A 16,154-nucleotide genomic window follows, 5' to 3' on the forward strand; every position below is an offset into this window, starting at 1 on the left:
ATGTCACCTCACCAGTTTCTCATCTGGAAGAGTCTCTAGGGTAACTCCTAAGTAATATTACTCTAGCTATTCCATGTAAAATTGCTGTTGATTCTTCCTGAGCTTGTGGAAAACACCACTTTTAAAAGACATTGTGTAAATAATAAAATACATCCAGCAAACTTGATTCCTTTAACACTAATATTTTCAAGTTAAAAATTGCATGTCTGTTTCCAAAGCCTGGTGCTTTTTTTTCCAGTGCTGTTGTAGTTTATTAATGTCTTGCTTATTAAGGGTGATCAGCATCAGCAGTTAAGGAAAAAAAGTAGGAGAAGCACCCAGATAGCTGAATGCAACCTCAGAAATTAAACCATGACACCTCCCTTTGCATTTTCTGAGTAAATGAATTTGCCCTTGCCCTAGTAACTCCTTTGATGTGGTACCATCACTACTACCAAACAGGCTAAGCTCAACTGGTGACTTTAAGTAGTTAACTATCTTTTTTTGTCTTCCTTCCTTACGAGAAAGGACTTAGTCATTTTTCAGAAGGATCTAATGGTTTTGGATACTCCAAGTCAGAAATCTCATAGATATTGCCTAGCTATGTTAGGAAGCATCAAGCTCCCTGGGAAACAGGCTTGCTGCAGGATTCCCAGCTCAGGCACAAAACCAAATAAAAACTTCAGCAGGGAACTAGTTCCTGGGCAGCAAAAGCCGACATCCTGGTGGGCTGACTGTACCTTGCAAAAAGAACACACATGACTTCGGATCACTTTCCTTCAGTATCTTCATTCAAACCTGCGTGTCTTTTGTGAGCTCTCACAATTCACTAAAGTTTCTTAGGGGGCTCTTTGTTACTCCCATTCATCTGTCTTTTTTGTCTTCTCTGACAAATGCTTCTGCTGTACTTTGCCAGCCTCCTTTGTGTGCAACATTGATTTTGGTGGAAATCCTGCCTCTGAAGATCAGGCTGGTTCACTGACCTATTCTTCATTCTCCTACACTGCCAGCTTGCTCAATCACTGAACTTTCACCTAGGTTTTTGCCAAGTTAATGGTTTCCTTACAGACTCAATAGATGGGCATTTCTTCCTTGCCATGTTCTTTTTCCTTCTTGAGTTTCAGAAATGCACATAACTTTAAGCTACTCTCCAATTACAGCTAAATTATTCCCTAAGGCAATTAAGGTGAAACATTACTTCGAAAGACATTGCTAGTGTTTCGAATTAACAGCAGCATTTGATACAGTTGTCAGTATTTTTCCATTAACAGTGCTAACCTCCCCATCCTCCCTGCAAACCCATAAAATTGATCTGATTCCCATGGAGCTGATGGGAAAAACCCAGGTGTAGTTTCTCCCAGTGAAGCTGAAATAAAACATTTGCAATTCTCAGAACTCCATGCTTCGTTTATTGATCTCTTTCATTCAGTGCATTACAACTTAAAAAGCTCTTCCTCCCCCCTTTTAAACCCCTTTAATCAGTGGAAGATCATGTTTCGGCAGGGCTTTAATGGATTCTTGAGGACAGTTATGGAGCGTTTTACCCTTATGACTTGGCGGCTGTGTAATCAGTCTACTGGCTTAAAATCCATTTGATTTCCTGGAATTCTTCTGAAGAGATCTGAAAGGACCCCGACAGTGACAGAATTACACCGCAGCAGGGAAATCTGCTCATACTCATGGTATGTGCTACTGGTTACTCATTCCTCTCTCTACGTGTCTAGCAGCGACAGTCCAGCACACGCAGTGAGAGAACAGTAGTGCTCATCCAGGGGATTTCAAAAAGGCCTGATTATCCATTTATGCACACAATGTATTTCCAAGGTTAGAAAGAATGTAGTTACATTACACTTCCTTTGGCATTATTTATAAAGCCATGAGCTCTCATTCCCTATTGATGGAGGATAAGGAGAAAGGTTTGGGCAACCTAATTCTCTAAGATACAATCAGTGCCCGATATTGTGTTGCTTGAGTAATGCTGGCATCAAGCTAAGCCTTAGCTGAGTGACAATGCCATCTTTGCTCAACTAATGAATATTTTTTGACGTTACTTCATGCATATTTATTGCATGTTTATTGATTATTTATATATTTATTTAAAGTAAATTAGCATTAACATTTGCTCAATTCTAAATGTTTTTAGATTAACTCTTTAGAGGTAAATGAAGGTATTATGATGTGTGAAACTGCTCTCCATTGATCTGTTCTGAACAAGGAAGTACAGAAGGATACCTTAAAATGTCCAGGCTGGCCACTCAAGTATGGTGGCAGCTACAGTGCCTGGAATACCGGGCACAAGAAAACAGAAGGGTTGTTGTGGTTTTTTTTTTTTCTGTCAGAAACAGCTCAGTCTCATGGCATTAACCTGATAACATCCAAAAAAACCCCAACATTTTCTGGGCTTTGCATTGATAGATAAAACCCTTAGGAGTATTGTAAGTATTCTATATGCAGTGAGGAGGTGTCCTAAATAAATGATTAGGCACAGCAGGAGAGCTAGTGCAAGGATGGCTCTGGTTTGTACTCTGACTGGAACATGGTGCTAACCTGAGCCTCTGGCCAGCACAGCGGAGATATGCTGGTAGTTGCTGCATCTGACATGTCTTACAGACCAGTTCCTGTTCCTGCCATGGTCTGTCATTAACAGTAAGTGATGTGGCAGGCAAGCAGGACTGTTTGAAACAGAACTTCATAAGACATGTTGAGAAGTTACAGTTTTGAGCTAAGGTTACAATTCTAAGTAATTCTGTGGACAAGTTCGTATAACTGAGTCAACAGCCCTGACCAGCCAAAATGTTTCGGAAATCCTGACCATTTTTAGGTCTTTTCTTTGTATTATAAGGGATCCCTCTGTGGCTGACAGAATTTTGGCACGTACATGCCAAGCGTGGTCATGGAGAGTTGCTACCACGTTCACAAGGCAGAAAAGACACAACACGCAGCTCTTCCATGTAAAGCACCTTTTGTTCTCCCCAGAAGTCTATGATGTGACCTCATAGCCTCAGTTCAAAAGCTGTAAACAAAGGTCCATAGGAATTTACATGAACAGACCAAGACACAGAGCAAAGAACCTGTAATAAACTAGGGAAACAAAGGGAGCGTATTGTCTTTCTCAAGAAATACAGCAATTGTCATGTGCACTACAGCCAAGGCCACTCTGAGAGAAACCATTCTTCACAGATGTGCTTGCGATTTATTCTGCAGGAATTAATCTCCACATTGCAATATTTTTGCTACCAGTAAACATGAAGGAAAATGAAAAAGCGATAGCAAAGTGACTGCTGTGGATGGCTGCAGCAACTGTCATTGCCTCTGCAACTTGCAGACCTTGCACTCCAGGACAAATTAATCCTTCTGTCTTTCCATAGGCTTCCTAAGTGGAGGTAACAGGCACACAAAGTGTACGAGGACCAGTGCCAGTTTGCTGTTAAATTTGAAGCCTGTTGTCAGTACTAACAGCTCTCAGCCATGAAACACTGGTGAACTGCACTCAGCACCTGATGCCAAATTTTCACCTGGTAAAGAACTTACAATTCTATTGCAAATTGTTCTAGAAGCAACTGCTAGAAGCAAAAGTACAGATAAACCCGTGAGATTGAGGACTAGACTTTCTTTTAAAGGCTATATGAGCTGTGAGAGAAGTCATGTTTAAAACTAAAATTTAGTAGGTAATATTTCCAGTTACTGTCGCTTTATTTTTCCCAAATATCAAGATAATAGCTGACCCTGCTTTGAGCAGGAGGTTCCTACACAGAGACTTTCTGGAGTCCCCTCTAGCTTGAGCCCTCCTGTGACCCTTAAATGTTCAGATCTTTCAGCCTCTTCTGCAGAATGTCCACATGCCTTCATGGTGCCAATATGAAATTCCTCTCCTCACCACTTACCCTTTTCATTCCTGTTCCTAGATCTTTGCCAAAGCTTTTACTGTCTCATTCAGAATCATTCTACTACCAACATAAAAAAATACGGGGCTTTGAGCAACCCGATCTGGTTGAAAATGCCCCTGCTCGTTGCAGGGAACTTGGACTAGATGACTTTTAAAGGTCCCTTCCGACCCAAACCATTCTGTGAATACATTTCTCTCTAAGTCCTGAGCTCCAAGAAACTGCAAGAAAAGCGTACATCCTAAAGGATTACTTCCCTTGTGGTTACAAAGCAGCAGATTTAATAGGACTCCCTGTTGTAATTCAGAGCACCTGAAGGAGCCCAGCAAGCTGACCTTCAGATCTACATTGCTATGCTTGTGATCTGGGGCTCGCCTTGTTCCTGTCGCCCCGGTGTAGTCCCCCCTGTCCCGTCCTCCCCCTTGCTCCTGGGCCCCCTGTCAGACTCTCCCAGACAAGGTGCCCAAATCAATGGGGTTGCAGTTCACCAGCTGAGCGTCTGGCCCACAATGGTTTAACTCTGTCAACTAGTTGGATCTGGTTAATATTAGAGATGGATAAAATTCATCTGTTTTGGAAATAAAGGTAAGCCAACAGCTAAATCTGCCATCAGTAAAATAATAAAAGAGGTTAGGGGAAGCCTGAGAATGATCAGTTCTGGGCCCAAACTAACCAGAAAACAAATACTCCTCAAAGCTACCACCAAGAAGAAGAGGTTGAGGCCAACATTTTGATGCATGATGGTGTAGAAATAACTCTGACTGAGAAACATAATGCTGGAATCAACTTTATCCACTGGCGCAAACAATAAAAACCACGAGCCAAAGCCTACCCCGGACGTACACATGGGACTCCCGTTGATTTCAGTCCTAGCCACACACATGCATCTCAGGGTGGATTTTGGAACCCCAGGTCTTTAATCCACTACCTTTACTAAGCTGAGTTATTGCATGCACTGAGGATGAGGGTTGAATAGCTGTAAGTGAGAACAGAATTTGGCCCATTTATTGTAACTGCTGTATCTGAGGTGGGTTTTCTCCACTAAAGAAACCTAACTTTTCAGCATCATGGAAAATCGTAAGCGCCATATCATAAAAAACTTCCAGCCTACAATATAAAATACACCCTGGAAAACTAATTATATGAACAAAATCCATCTTCCAGAGTCAGGAAATGATTCACTGTAGAAAGGGAATGAGGAAAGGCTTTCAGTTTCTTTGACTCTGGGCTGGGCTAGTTTTCTCTGCTAGTTTTCTGACTTTAAAGTCCTTTAGTACTCTTCTATCCAACTTGTACTGTCTCTGAAAACATCTGACCCTTTGCTCAAATGGATTACAGCATCTGTGTCTCCCCTCTTTGCTTTGGCCAGCAACACTAGGCAGACAGATAAATAACTTCAGAAACACATATCATAAATCACTGGGAAATTGAGGTAATTTGAATAGTCCTGCTGAGTTCTGATACACATTAACTACACACACAGCTTTAGGAAAGGCTGCATGCAATTGCAAGCCATTAACCTGAGGTGCATCCCACACTGTGTTCCTCAGAGCCTTACCCAGTGCTGCTGACCTTAGGGGAGTGCTCTCCAGAGTTCATGGCTCACGTACTGAATGCTTAAATCCACCTGGAAAATCAAGCAGATTATGTTTTTCTTAAGAATCCATGTTCGGAAAACATGAATTATCACAAAAAATGTTAGCAAAACAAACAGAGGATTTCCAGGGGACCACAGAAATGTGGGTGTTTGCACAAGTTCTGTGTTTGCTTAGGGTCATTGGGAAATTACAGCCTTCATAGGCTGAACTTTCTGAAAGCATAAGCAACAGCTAGGACATGAACTGCAATTGAAAGCCAAGGGAAAGGACATGTCAAACTGCTGGTCCTGCTCTCAAGAATTTTCCTGAGGGTTCAGTAATATGACTGCTATTAATTTCAAGGCCATCTAAATCTCTGGCTCTCGGGGCCCTGAGTGCACTCTCCTCAAGGTTCAGCTGCCAGGGTAAGGGTCAGTGGGAGGCTGTTCCAACCTGTGATGGTCATGGAGGGCTGTCAGTAGTGATGGGTGAAGGCGACTTTCAGCCAAGCCAGGCACTTTGACTCTGCCAGAGCTACCACCATGCAGCTCTGTAGGAGTCCCAGAGGGATATATCACCATAACCTTTAAAAGGTCTAAAGACAAGCCACATGGAGGCTCCCTGAGGCAAAACACCTCACCTCTGAGAATATTTAGCTAGAACACAGCTGAGCCCCATTTTTGCATCCTACATCTTGGCCATGAGCCTGCTTCTGGACTTCAAGAAAATCCCATGGGGGCTATGGGAAGCTTGCATTTGTTTCAGCACAGTGACATTTTAAAAAGGGGTCATTTACTGTTCTGAGCAGGTTCTGATTTATGTGCAGAAAAGAAGAACTCCAGCACAATAAGATACCATCCACCAAGAAATACAAGATCAGTTTTCACTGGCAGCTTGGGAGAAGGCTTTTCCCAACAAGTAAGTTATCTGTCACGGGCATTTGCTCCACCTTCGTTCTAGATTCAGACATAGAAATTGTACCACAAAAATCAAGAGTACATACATATTTTTATCTAAGATATATGTCTGCTTCAAAACATTGTGTTTAACTGATATGTGGTCTGACTGTTGAAGCTGTAGCCAATAGTTTGGGGAAGAGCTGGTAGATACATTGAAGGAAATTCATGACAAACCCATCAGCATACCCTGCAGTTGCCTGTTACAGTATTTCTCTTTCTATTTTAAAGAGTAAGGGAAAACTGATTTGAAAAGTAGACTGTAACGAGCATCTGTTTAGGAAAGAAGAACACTTACATTGATATGTGACAGTTCAGCTCTTCAGCTGGAAATTGTAAAAGTTGTAAATAGTATGATTTTTGATCAGATGATCAATGCTTGTAAAAATAAGGATCTGTACATATTGTTCTTTATGCCTTAATGTCCTGAACTGGGCTGCAAGTGAAACATCAGCTTAGCTGACCGCATTAACCTGTTGGAGTTTAAATCCTAGGAAGTCAAAAAAACCAAGAAATGTAAAACAATGTTAAGCATGACTGGGTCTTTCACTCATTTCATTCACACGTCCAGGCAGAGGCACCAGATTGACTGTAGACTCACTTGGCACTGATGAAACTTGAAGCAAACTTGACTGAGGGAACAGTCTGCTTTTGAAAACCAAATTTTTCTGTCATTTGGTGCTCTCCATGCTCCACCCCAAGCCCGCAGAAAACATGCAGAGTGCACCACTTCCTTTGCTGAATTGTGCAAATGTTTCTGATAAATTTATCTCATGCTACCACGCGTAATGGATGGTTCAAGTGCCTTGGTGAGGCTTCTGAAAGGACTGACTGTCATCAGTTGATACCGAAGGCCAGTGTGCAGACACAGTTGCCACAAAAGAGGCAAAAAGCTAAAATAAACACCACAATATCTGATGAGGAATGGCCGTCTCTTATCGGAACCATTAAAATTCCAGTCTTGCAGGGAGAGTGGGCCGGATTGTCCCCTGGAATTTGCCGCCGTCATTCAGAGGAGTGTGGCATTCAATAAAACAGTGAATAGTCGAGGAAGTGCCAAATACATTTTTTATTACAATACTGTATGGCTGCCTATTCTCTGATTGATGCTGTATGACAACATTTTGCTGATAAGAGTACTTGTGAGTGGTGACTTAGCTTGGTCAGGTGGGTTTGCTTCTGCTTCCTGGGAGAACGGTTTTGGATGGAAAACAAGACTTGCCTTGTTTGAATTACCTGAGTAAACCCAGCCTTGTAAACAGACTTACTTCTGCGGAAGGTGAATATCACTCTTGTAAATCATAAAAAGCTGCAGGATGTATGTTCTTGGCTCTGATATAAACCAGCAAAAATGAGGAATTTCATAGCTGGAACTTTAAACCTCCGCTGCTGTCATTTTGCTCTGAACAAATTCATTGCACAAATCGGAAATCAGCCTCTCTAATTATATGAGTGGACTGCAGCAAGGCAAACAAGAGGGGAAACTGGGCATCCAGCTTTTTATTTTTTGACAGTGGAAAATCTTTCTCCAGAAATACTCAAGCTAAACTTGACTGACTGATAAGACTCAGTCGTATCGCTTAAAGGAAAAACATGGTCCTTACTTTGATTTTTGCTTTGCAGACACTGGCTAACATAATTTTGTTCAGCAAGGACCTTCAACATTATTATTACACATGTGGAAAGGCTTTATTCTTTGGATACTTTAAGAGAGATACCCTATTTTCAGTTTACTCCTGGAAAGGTATTAAAAACCTTTCAAATGCAGTCTTAAAATAAGCAGGCTTTTAGAAAAGATATTCAAGTGGCTTTGAGTGCTGGCGAGTGTTAAAAAACATACTCCTAAAGCCTTTAAAGATAACTTTTATCCATCCAAATCCATCATCTGTACTATTGTATTAGTATCCACTCTCTCCCTCTTTTCTCCTGCCTACCCTGCTGATGACTGGACTTCTCTGAGCTTCATACGCATTGCCATGCATAGATTGTTAAAATCATCTTTCTAGCATGACCAGCCTTCTTATCTTTGTAATGTTGGCACTGAAAATCATTAACAGTATGCCTACAGTTGTTACAGGGAGCACTGAGACAGAAGGAGGATTTAAGGCTGACCCAATCCAGCCTTAACTCCCCAAGAAGTGGTAAACTCACCTGCTGACAGTATCCCGGTGATAGGATTTCTTTGCCTACTTCACATATGAAGATTTAGTTAGTAATTGTGGTTCATGTTATCTCAGTACAAAAACTGGGCCATAACTCTATCCGTAATGGCAAACGCTATTGATACTGAGACTGGTACAAATGAAAATGCAGTCCAGAAGCTTTCCTTACTATGCAGGTCTTCCAGAAGACAACTTTTCATTATGGGTAGCATTTCTGAAAAGTTTGAGATGTTCTACAAATAGATCCTTTCTCTGTAGTGGAAACTGGTGCCATCAACTCAGCAACATTGATGCAGCTTTGCTGCATAATCAGAGAACATGTATTTTGGAAAAGATCTTTCCCTGGTGTTGCTGAATTATTTGGTGTTCAAATTATCAGGACATAGCCAACAAATTAAGAAACAGAATAATAATAATAAAACTTTCCCACCTATATACTAAGAAAGTCAAACTTGTGTCCAGGTTTGCCAACATTTCTTGCATATTTCTATTGTTCTACCAATGCACAGCATCTTATCAAAACATCAGCTATGCCTGTCACTGTTTAAATGAGGGAATCTTTGAAATCTTCTATATACAAGGTACATCCACACTTTATTTTATCCCACTCCTTCTTGGTAGCCCTCCAACCTTAACATGAGGGCCAGCATAGGTAAATTCGAGAGAGCACCAACACTGAACCTTCATATGGTTTCTGTTTACTGGAGAGCCAGAAGAAACATTAAATAATATGTCACAGATGTTAGAAGGAGATGTCCACAGACATTACAGATGCAACAAACACTCTCTGTAAATGCGCTGGATTAAACAGAACCTGTGGGTTAAACATGCACTTGTGCATGTGCACAGTTTTTAGAACAATAATTAAGGTCTCAAACAACACTAACTACAATACACGTTACCTGCAGTGGAAGAGGAGGGAAAGGCTTTCCTGCATAAACTATACATGTTCTACACTTTGTAAGACAACATAGGAAACCAAAAAGCAGGTTTGGCCTTTGTTGAGGACAGCGTGCCTCTGCTGTACAGACACTACTTGTACATAGGTGATGTCACGAATTCTAAATCTGATTTGAACTGTTCTAGATGAATGATGACCATAATCACTACGAGCTAGCAGCTAATTCAAACCAGCGGACTATGCATTTAGAGAGAGGCAAGGCAATTACATAGTACAAAGATTCTTGCAGGGCATAACAGAGTTTATGAGCAGCTGGTAGATAATAGCTTTTAAAAATAAACACTGCCTAAATGCACAATCCAGATTGCACACAGCTCTTTGACTCTTAGTGGCTGCTGTTTTATTTTCCCTGCCGGTTGCAGCCAGAGACTTAGAAAGATGGCAGTGAGCTGACTGCTGGTTGCAATTACAGAAGCCCAGTAAGGTGGCATCCCCATTAGTAGGTGACCTCTCTAGCTCCTCTGTTTGCTTTAAACAGCTCAGCAGAAAGTGTGACACCTCCCAGAACATTATCAGAACTCAGGGAGGTGGAAGGGAGGGGTCCACAGGGATCTTTCTATCTGAATTACTTTTCAAGTCTAAGCATGCTTCATCTAAGGGGTTGTGATTATGGGCTGCAGTGTGATCCTCCCTCTCAGAATTTTCCGTATTACTCCTTTGCCTTCCCTACTTTTTTTTATGTTTGTCCATCATATTTGAAAAATCATGGCAGTCAGGTGAAGTTCCTGGTGACTGGAAAAAGGGAAATATAACCCCCATTTTCAAGAAGGGGAAAATGGATGATCCAGGGAACTACAGACCAGTCAGTCTCACCTCTGTGCCTGGCAAAATCTTGGAGCAGATTCTCCTGGAAGGCATGCTAAGGCACATGAAAATCAACAAGGTGCTTGGTGACAGCCAGCATGGCTTCACTAAGGGGAAATCCTGCCTGACCAATTTGGTGGCCTTCTATCATGGGGCTACAGAACTGATGGACAGGGGTAGAGCATCTACCTGGACTTGTGCAAAGCATTCTACACTGTTCCACACGACATCCTTGTCTCTAAATTGGAGCGACATCAATTTGATGGATGGGCCATTGCGTGGATAAAGAACTGGCTGGATGGCTGCACACAAAGAGTTGTGGTCAATGGCTCAATGTCCGGCTGGAGACCAGTAACGAGTGGCGTCCCTCAGGGGTCGGTGTTGGGACCGGTCTTGTTCAGCATCTTTGTCACTGACATGGACAGTGGGATTGAGTGCGCCCTCAGCAAGTTTGCCGATGACACCAAGCTGTGTGGTTCGGTTCATACGCTGGAGGGAAGGAATGCCATCCAGAGGGACCTTGACACGCTTGTGAGGTGGGCTGATGCCAACCTCATGAAGTTTAACCATGCCAAGTGCAAGGTCCTACACCTGGGTTGGAGCAATCCCAGGCACAGATACAGGTTGGGCAAAGAAGAGATTCAGAGCAGCCCTGTGGGGAAGGACTTTGGGGTGCTGGACAATGAGAAAATGAACATGAGCTGGCTTCAATGTGTGCTTGTAGCCCAGAAAGCCAACCGTATCCTGGGCTGCATCAAAAGGAGCGTGACCAGCAGGTCGAAGGAGGTGATCCTGCCCCTCTACTCTGCTCTTGTGAGACCTCACCTGGAGTATTGTGTGCAGTTCTGGTGTCCTCAACATAAAAAGGACATGGAACTGTTGGAACAAGTCCAGAGGAGGGCCACGAGGATGATCAGGGGCCTGGAGCACCTCCCGTATGAAGACAGGCTGAGAAAGTTGGGGCTGTTCAGCCTGGAGAAGAGAAGGCTGCGTGGAGACCTCATAGCAGCCTTCCAGTATCTGAAGGGGGCCTATAGGGATGCTGGGGAGGGACTGTTCATTAGGGACTGTAGTGACAGGACAAGGGGTAACGGGTTCAAACTTAACAGGGGAAGTTTAGATTGGACATAAGGAGGAAGTTCTTTACTGTAAGGATCATGAGGCACTGGAATAGGTTGCCCAGGGAGGTTGTGAATGCTCCATTCCTGGCAATGTTCAAGGCCAGGTTGGACGAAGCCTTGGGTGAGATGGTTTAGTGGGAGTTGTCCCTGCCCATGGCAGGGGGGTTGGAACTAGATGATCTTAAGGTCCTTTCCAACCCTAACTATTCTATGATTTTATGATTCTACTATAGGCTAGTTCACAATCACAAGAGACTTCTGGCTAAATTTTTTCACATTTATTTGAGCTGAATTTCTAAATCATTGCCATTTTCTTGATCAGGTGCCATTTCACTTTTGAGATGGTTGCTCATTTTAAGATAGCATCTGTAGATCTCTCCTTTGCTGGACTGTCACCATTGTACTCGGAGATGCCTCTGGACCCCTGGCTGCCCACTGACTGTAGACAGACACTCTTATTCCAGGGTTCAGGACAGTCAGGTCTGTACAGAAAAGATCCCCAGACACATTAGGATGTTATCAACAACTACAGAAGCCTACTCAGATGTGAGGAGAAATAAGGGGAGTTTAACAAATGCACTCATTCACTAGGAGAACTTTGTCTAGATCAATACCTGACAGGAACGCACAAATAGTACCTCATGTTCTCACTTACTAAGAATGCTCTGATCAAACCAGTAGGACTTTGGGGATTTTTTTCCAGCTGGGAAGTATCACTGTTTTGTCATAATCCCTGTCCATAACCTTTGCTTTGATATCTCCCCGCTGGACATTATTCATCTAAGTCAAAGGAATCCATGAGAAGCACAGATAAATGGCCAGCTGGACAAGTAGACTTCTTAAACTTACTTGGATGCATAAATGTGAAGTACCTGAAATTCAGCCTCTCCTAGAGGTATCAACATCAGCTCTTAACACAGAAGAGCTGAGCCGCATGGCGGGACCAAGTTCTACCCTCAGACAGGACCTTCAGTTTTGTGCTGCAGAGAAAAGGCTTCCCCAGGGTGATGGGGTATCCACTCTGAGATCTGTTGCCTCTCCTGAGAAGCGGAGACAACAGGAACAACAAGCAAAAACTGAGAGGGAAAAGGAGAAACCAAAAGATTTACTAGAAAACATGCCACATTAAAATGAAGGCAATCCCACACCATTCCAGCTGTACAAAATTTGGGCCCTTAAGTTTTTTTCCAAGCGAAGATATTAATAGCAGAGACCAGCATTTTTGATGCAATTCTTTTTATGTAGAACAATATAGAGAGTCTGCTCTCATAAACACAGTAGGAGACAAACAACCAGAGGCAGCTTCTCACAGCAGCAGATCTTTCCCAGCCAGCTCTCTGACCTCTCAAGCTTCTCCCAGGACAGGCATCCACACAGCTCTGCTGAGCTGCAGCAACCCTTTGCTGCCTGTTTCCCACATGCTGTCTCCTTCCTTCCCCACCTGAACTGTCTCTCATCCACCCACAAGTATTCCTTTCCCAAAATAATACCCAGACAAAGCCCAGCTTCCCACAGTATTCAAATTCCTGAGCTGCCTTTGTTTTGGGTGGAAACATGTGCTTAGCGGTCTGTTGCAGTGTCTTAAATGAAGGAGAGTTTACTCTAAGACATAATCCAGTTTACAGTACACCAGTGTGCTGAGATACTACATTCAGGCCTTTGCCCTGAGCTCTCTTCTTAAACATCAGCTGTCATATGTTTATGCAATACTAGAGCTGCGTGTCCTTATCGCAGTATTAATACCAATGACGTTCTACCAAAGTCTGTTGTCTTGTTTCTATGAATTCGACATCCAACACAGGCAACAGTTGTACTTGCAGAAATACTGTTAGGGTCCTGCACCTGTGATAAATAGAGAAAAAAAGCAGAAGTAATGCGTGAGAAAGAGCAAATGGAAAATGCCTGTGAATCAGTGCTGCATGCATCTGCCTCACGGCAAATGACTTCCTCTTCACCACCTCCTCCCAGCTAGCAAAATGGCCCAGCATACAGCCAGGGTAAAATCCTCTTCATATCAAGGCAGAAAATGAATATAAAGCTCCACTGTCCCCTTTTGTAGGGTTTTTGTAGTGTTTTATGTCACCACCTTGAGGCAGTGGTCCTGTGCACCTCTGAAAGCTGAATGTGAATCACGTGAAGCAGTTATTGCCTACACCTGAACACTGGTAAAACAGTTAGGTTTTATAGCTTAAGTACTTGCTGCTTTGTCTCCACAGCTGATGAGATCCATGGTGGCAGTGGAATTGAACCCTCTTGTTGAGCACATTTTCTCCTGCCTGTATAGGCCACCCACTACCCACAGATGTCCTGTAAAGGCATACCTTTAAAAAAAGCAGGAGATGAAAGAGGTAATATTAAAGCAGGCTGCAAAGTGCATGGTAAAGTTCCTTATCATGCAAGTACGAGTGTGGTGGGTCATTTACTTGGCGCCTGCAAATGCAATGCCCCTGGGGAATCTCGCTTAAATGTTATCATCCTGCAGCAGGGTTTCTCCTCAGAGCCCCATAAAAGAGGCCAGGAAGTTACTTGCATTCCCGGGCCAGCAACTCTGAGAGTACAACAGAGCACTAATGCCCTGGCTAAAGGATATCGGGAATGAGGCATTAGCAGAGATCTGGATCCTACCCGTATGGATCTTGACAGATGGTGACTTTTATCCATCAGAGGATAACAAAAGCAGTATAGGGATACAAGCAAAGCTGAAACACTGAAGCCAAATATATTCTTGTCACTTGCTCAGTGTCAATGCCAAAACCACCCCCTGTAGATACATGGATATGAGGCATTCTGGTACCAGACACTTCTTCATGCTGGGTCAGCCAGCGTGGTCCTACTGCATAGCTCCTTTCCAGAAGTGGTAGCATCCACATGCAACCTGTGAGAGCAGCCTCAGGAGTCTGGGAGGTGTCATATTTTTTTATGTGAAATATTTGTAATACTACATTCCCCTGAAAAGCAGTTGGAAAATACAGCCAAGAAGCAAAAGGAAAGGATGAGGATACTGTTTTCTCCAAGACATCTGTATCTGTCAAGTTTGCCTGCATGTGAAGACTTTGAAGAGATAGGACTTAAGAAATAACAATGAGAGCTATTATAGACTTTTAATACCAACGTTTTAAATGCCTCAGCTTGGGTATAACGAGTAAGAGAAATGACAGAACAGCTAGAAGAGTCTGGCTTGGTCTCAGCACACTTCAAAGAGAACATTAAAACAGCTTGGACCTACATATACAACTCTAATTCACTTGAGTACTAGCCCCACTCTGCTAAAATATTACTCCAGTGCTCAGGAACAGGATCTGTATTGCATTTTGGAGTTATAAAATTAGCTAGGACTCAGGTTTTGAGAATGTGCCTCCACTTAAGCACAAGCAAAGGGGCAGAAGTGGTTTTATCAAGCTGAAGACTGGGGATGTAAATCTGCGGTGAAAGGAAAAATGGAGAAAATAGAAGTTTTGTCTGAAAATGGGTCTCATTCCAACGTAACCAATTCCACCCTGACCCAGCATCAGAAAGTGATTTAATGAACCACAGCTGAAGTGGGAAGCAAAACTGTTCAGGTTTAAGAACATGCTGTATCCACTCTATGAGGCACAGGGAATTCATGTTGGGGTTTCAAGGGAAACCCCTTCTCTTGGATCACTGTTCTAGCCTTATATATTCATGCTGACAAGATTTAACAGCACTGAGTAGATAACAAACTTTTGGTTGATGTTGCACATGAAAGAAGTTACAGGGCTCTGCTATGTACAGGATATAGCTGCATATAGGTATATGCATCTTTCCAAAAGTATCTGTACATACACAGATGCATCAGACTTCATCTCGTTTAGCCCACTCTTTGGTAATCTCAGGGGATAGCCAAAGAAATACATCCAGAAAGCTTAATGTCTATTCTGACAAAACACATTTTTAAGTTAAAGAGGACATGTTTTGTTCTGGGGAAATCTGTCCTGATTCCACTGTGGCAAAGCAGCAGCTTCAGAGTCCAGGTCTCTTTGCAATGTGGTACCTCTCAGGCAGGTGGTGTGGATGTGAGAGTCAGAAAGCTCATGTTCACCCTGGATTCCTTTGGCCTTCCAGCCTCTCTCAGCTTGAGCAAAGGAGAAAAACACAACCACTTCTGGAACAAAATGTCCTTGTAAAAACAACAGATCTTCCTAACTTTAAGCATTTGCTAATTAAGGCTATGCCTAGGAAACAAGACCTGTTCTCTCTAATCTCCATAGAAACACTCAGTCATGCTTCCTTCCTAAGCCATGCACAGACCACTGCAAGCATGTCAGCTCAGACCAGCAGACCAACCCTGCTGGTTGGTTCAGCCTTTTTTAGTCAGCACAATGTTTGTCTGAAATATGCAGAGAAGCTTTTGTTTGTTTGTTTTTAAAGTATTCTCTTATTTATAGGCACAATGAGCAAGAAATTCAAGTGATCATTCTACCTTTCCTGTTTATCATGCATCACAATGGGAAAACTGGAATACTGAGAGCTGGCTGCAAATTCCTGGAAATCCACAGACATTTGAATGCATTCCCATAATATTTGACTAAAACTAGGACTAAAAATCACAGCCATGAGCAGATCAGGTTGGATGGGGCTTTGAACAACCTGTTTTAGTAGAGGGTTTCTCTGCCCAAGAAGAGGGGTTGGAAGTGGGTAATCTTTAAGGTCCCTTCCAACCCAAACCATTCTGTGATCCTATGAAAATGC

The 16,154-nt window shown here is 42.7% G+C and overlaps 1 long non-coding RNA gene across 1 annotated transcript in view; it reads right to left on the reverse strand.

Annotated features, from left to right (window-relative positions):
• Positions 1-1,473: 1,473 nt before the first annotated feature.
• LOC130605291 (uncharacterized) overlaps positions 1,474-16,154 on the reverse strand; it is a 39,683-nt gene continuing 25,002 nt past the window's right edge. Inside the window, exons 2-3 of the long non-coding RNA XR_008973662.1 lie at positions 5,384-5,490; positions 1,474-1,600 (exon numbers count right to left, since the gene is read on the reverse strand). This is a non-coding gene — a long non-coding RNA (uncharacterized LOC130605291). The remainder of the gene's footprint in view (positions 1,601-5,383; positions 5,491-16,154) is intronic.

This window comes from Pezoporus wallicus, unplaced genomic scaffold (assembly GCF_028554395.1).
Source record: "Pezoporus wallicus isolate ANWC-B61680 ecotype Strahan unplaced genomic scaffold, APGP_CSIRO_Pwel_v1 contig_2871, whole genome shotgun sequence".
NCBI classification, from domain to species: Eukaryota; Metazoa; Chordata; class Aves; order Psittaciformes; family Psittacidae; genus Pezoporus; species Pezoporus wallicus.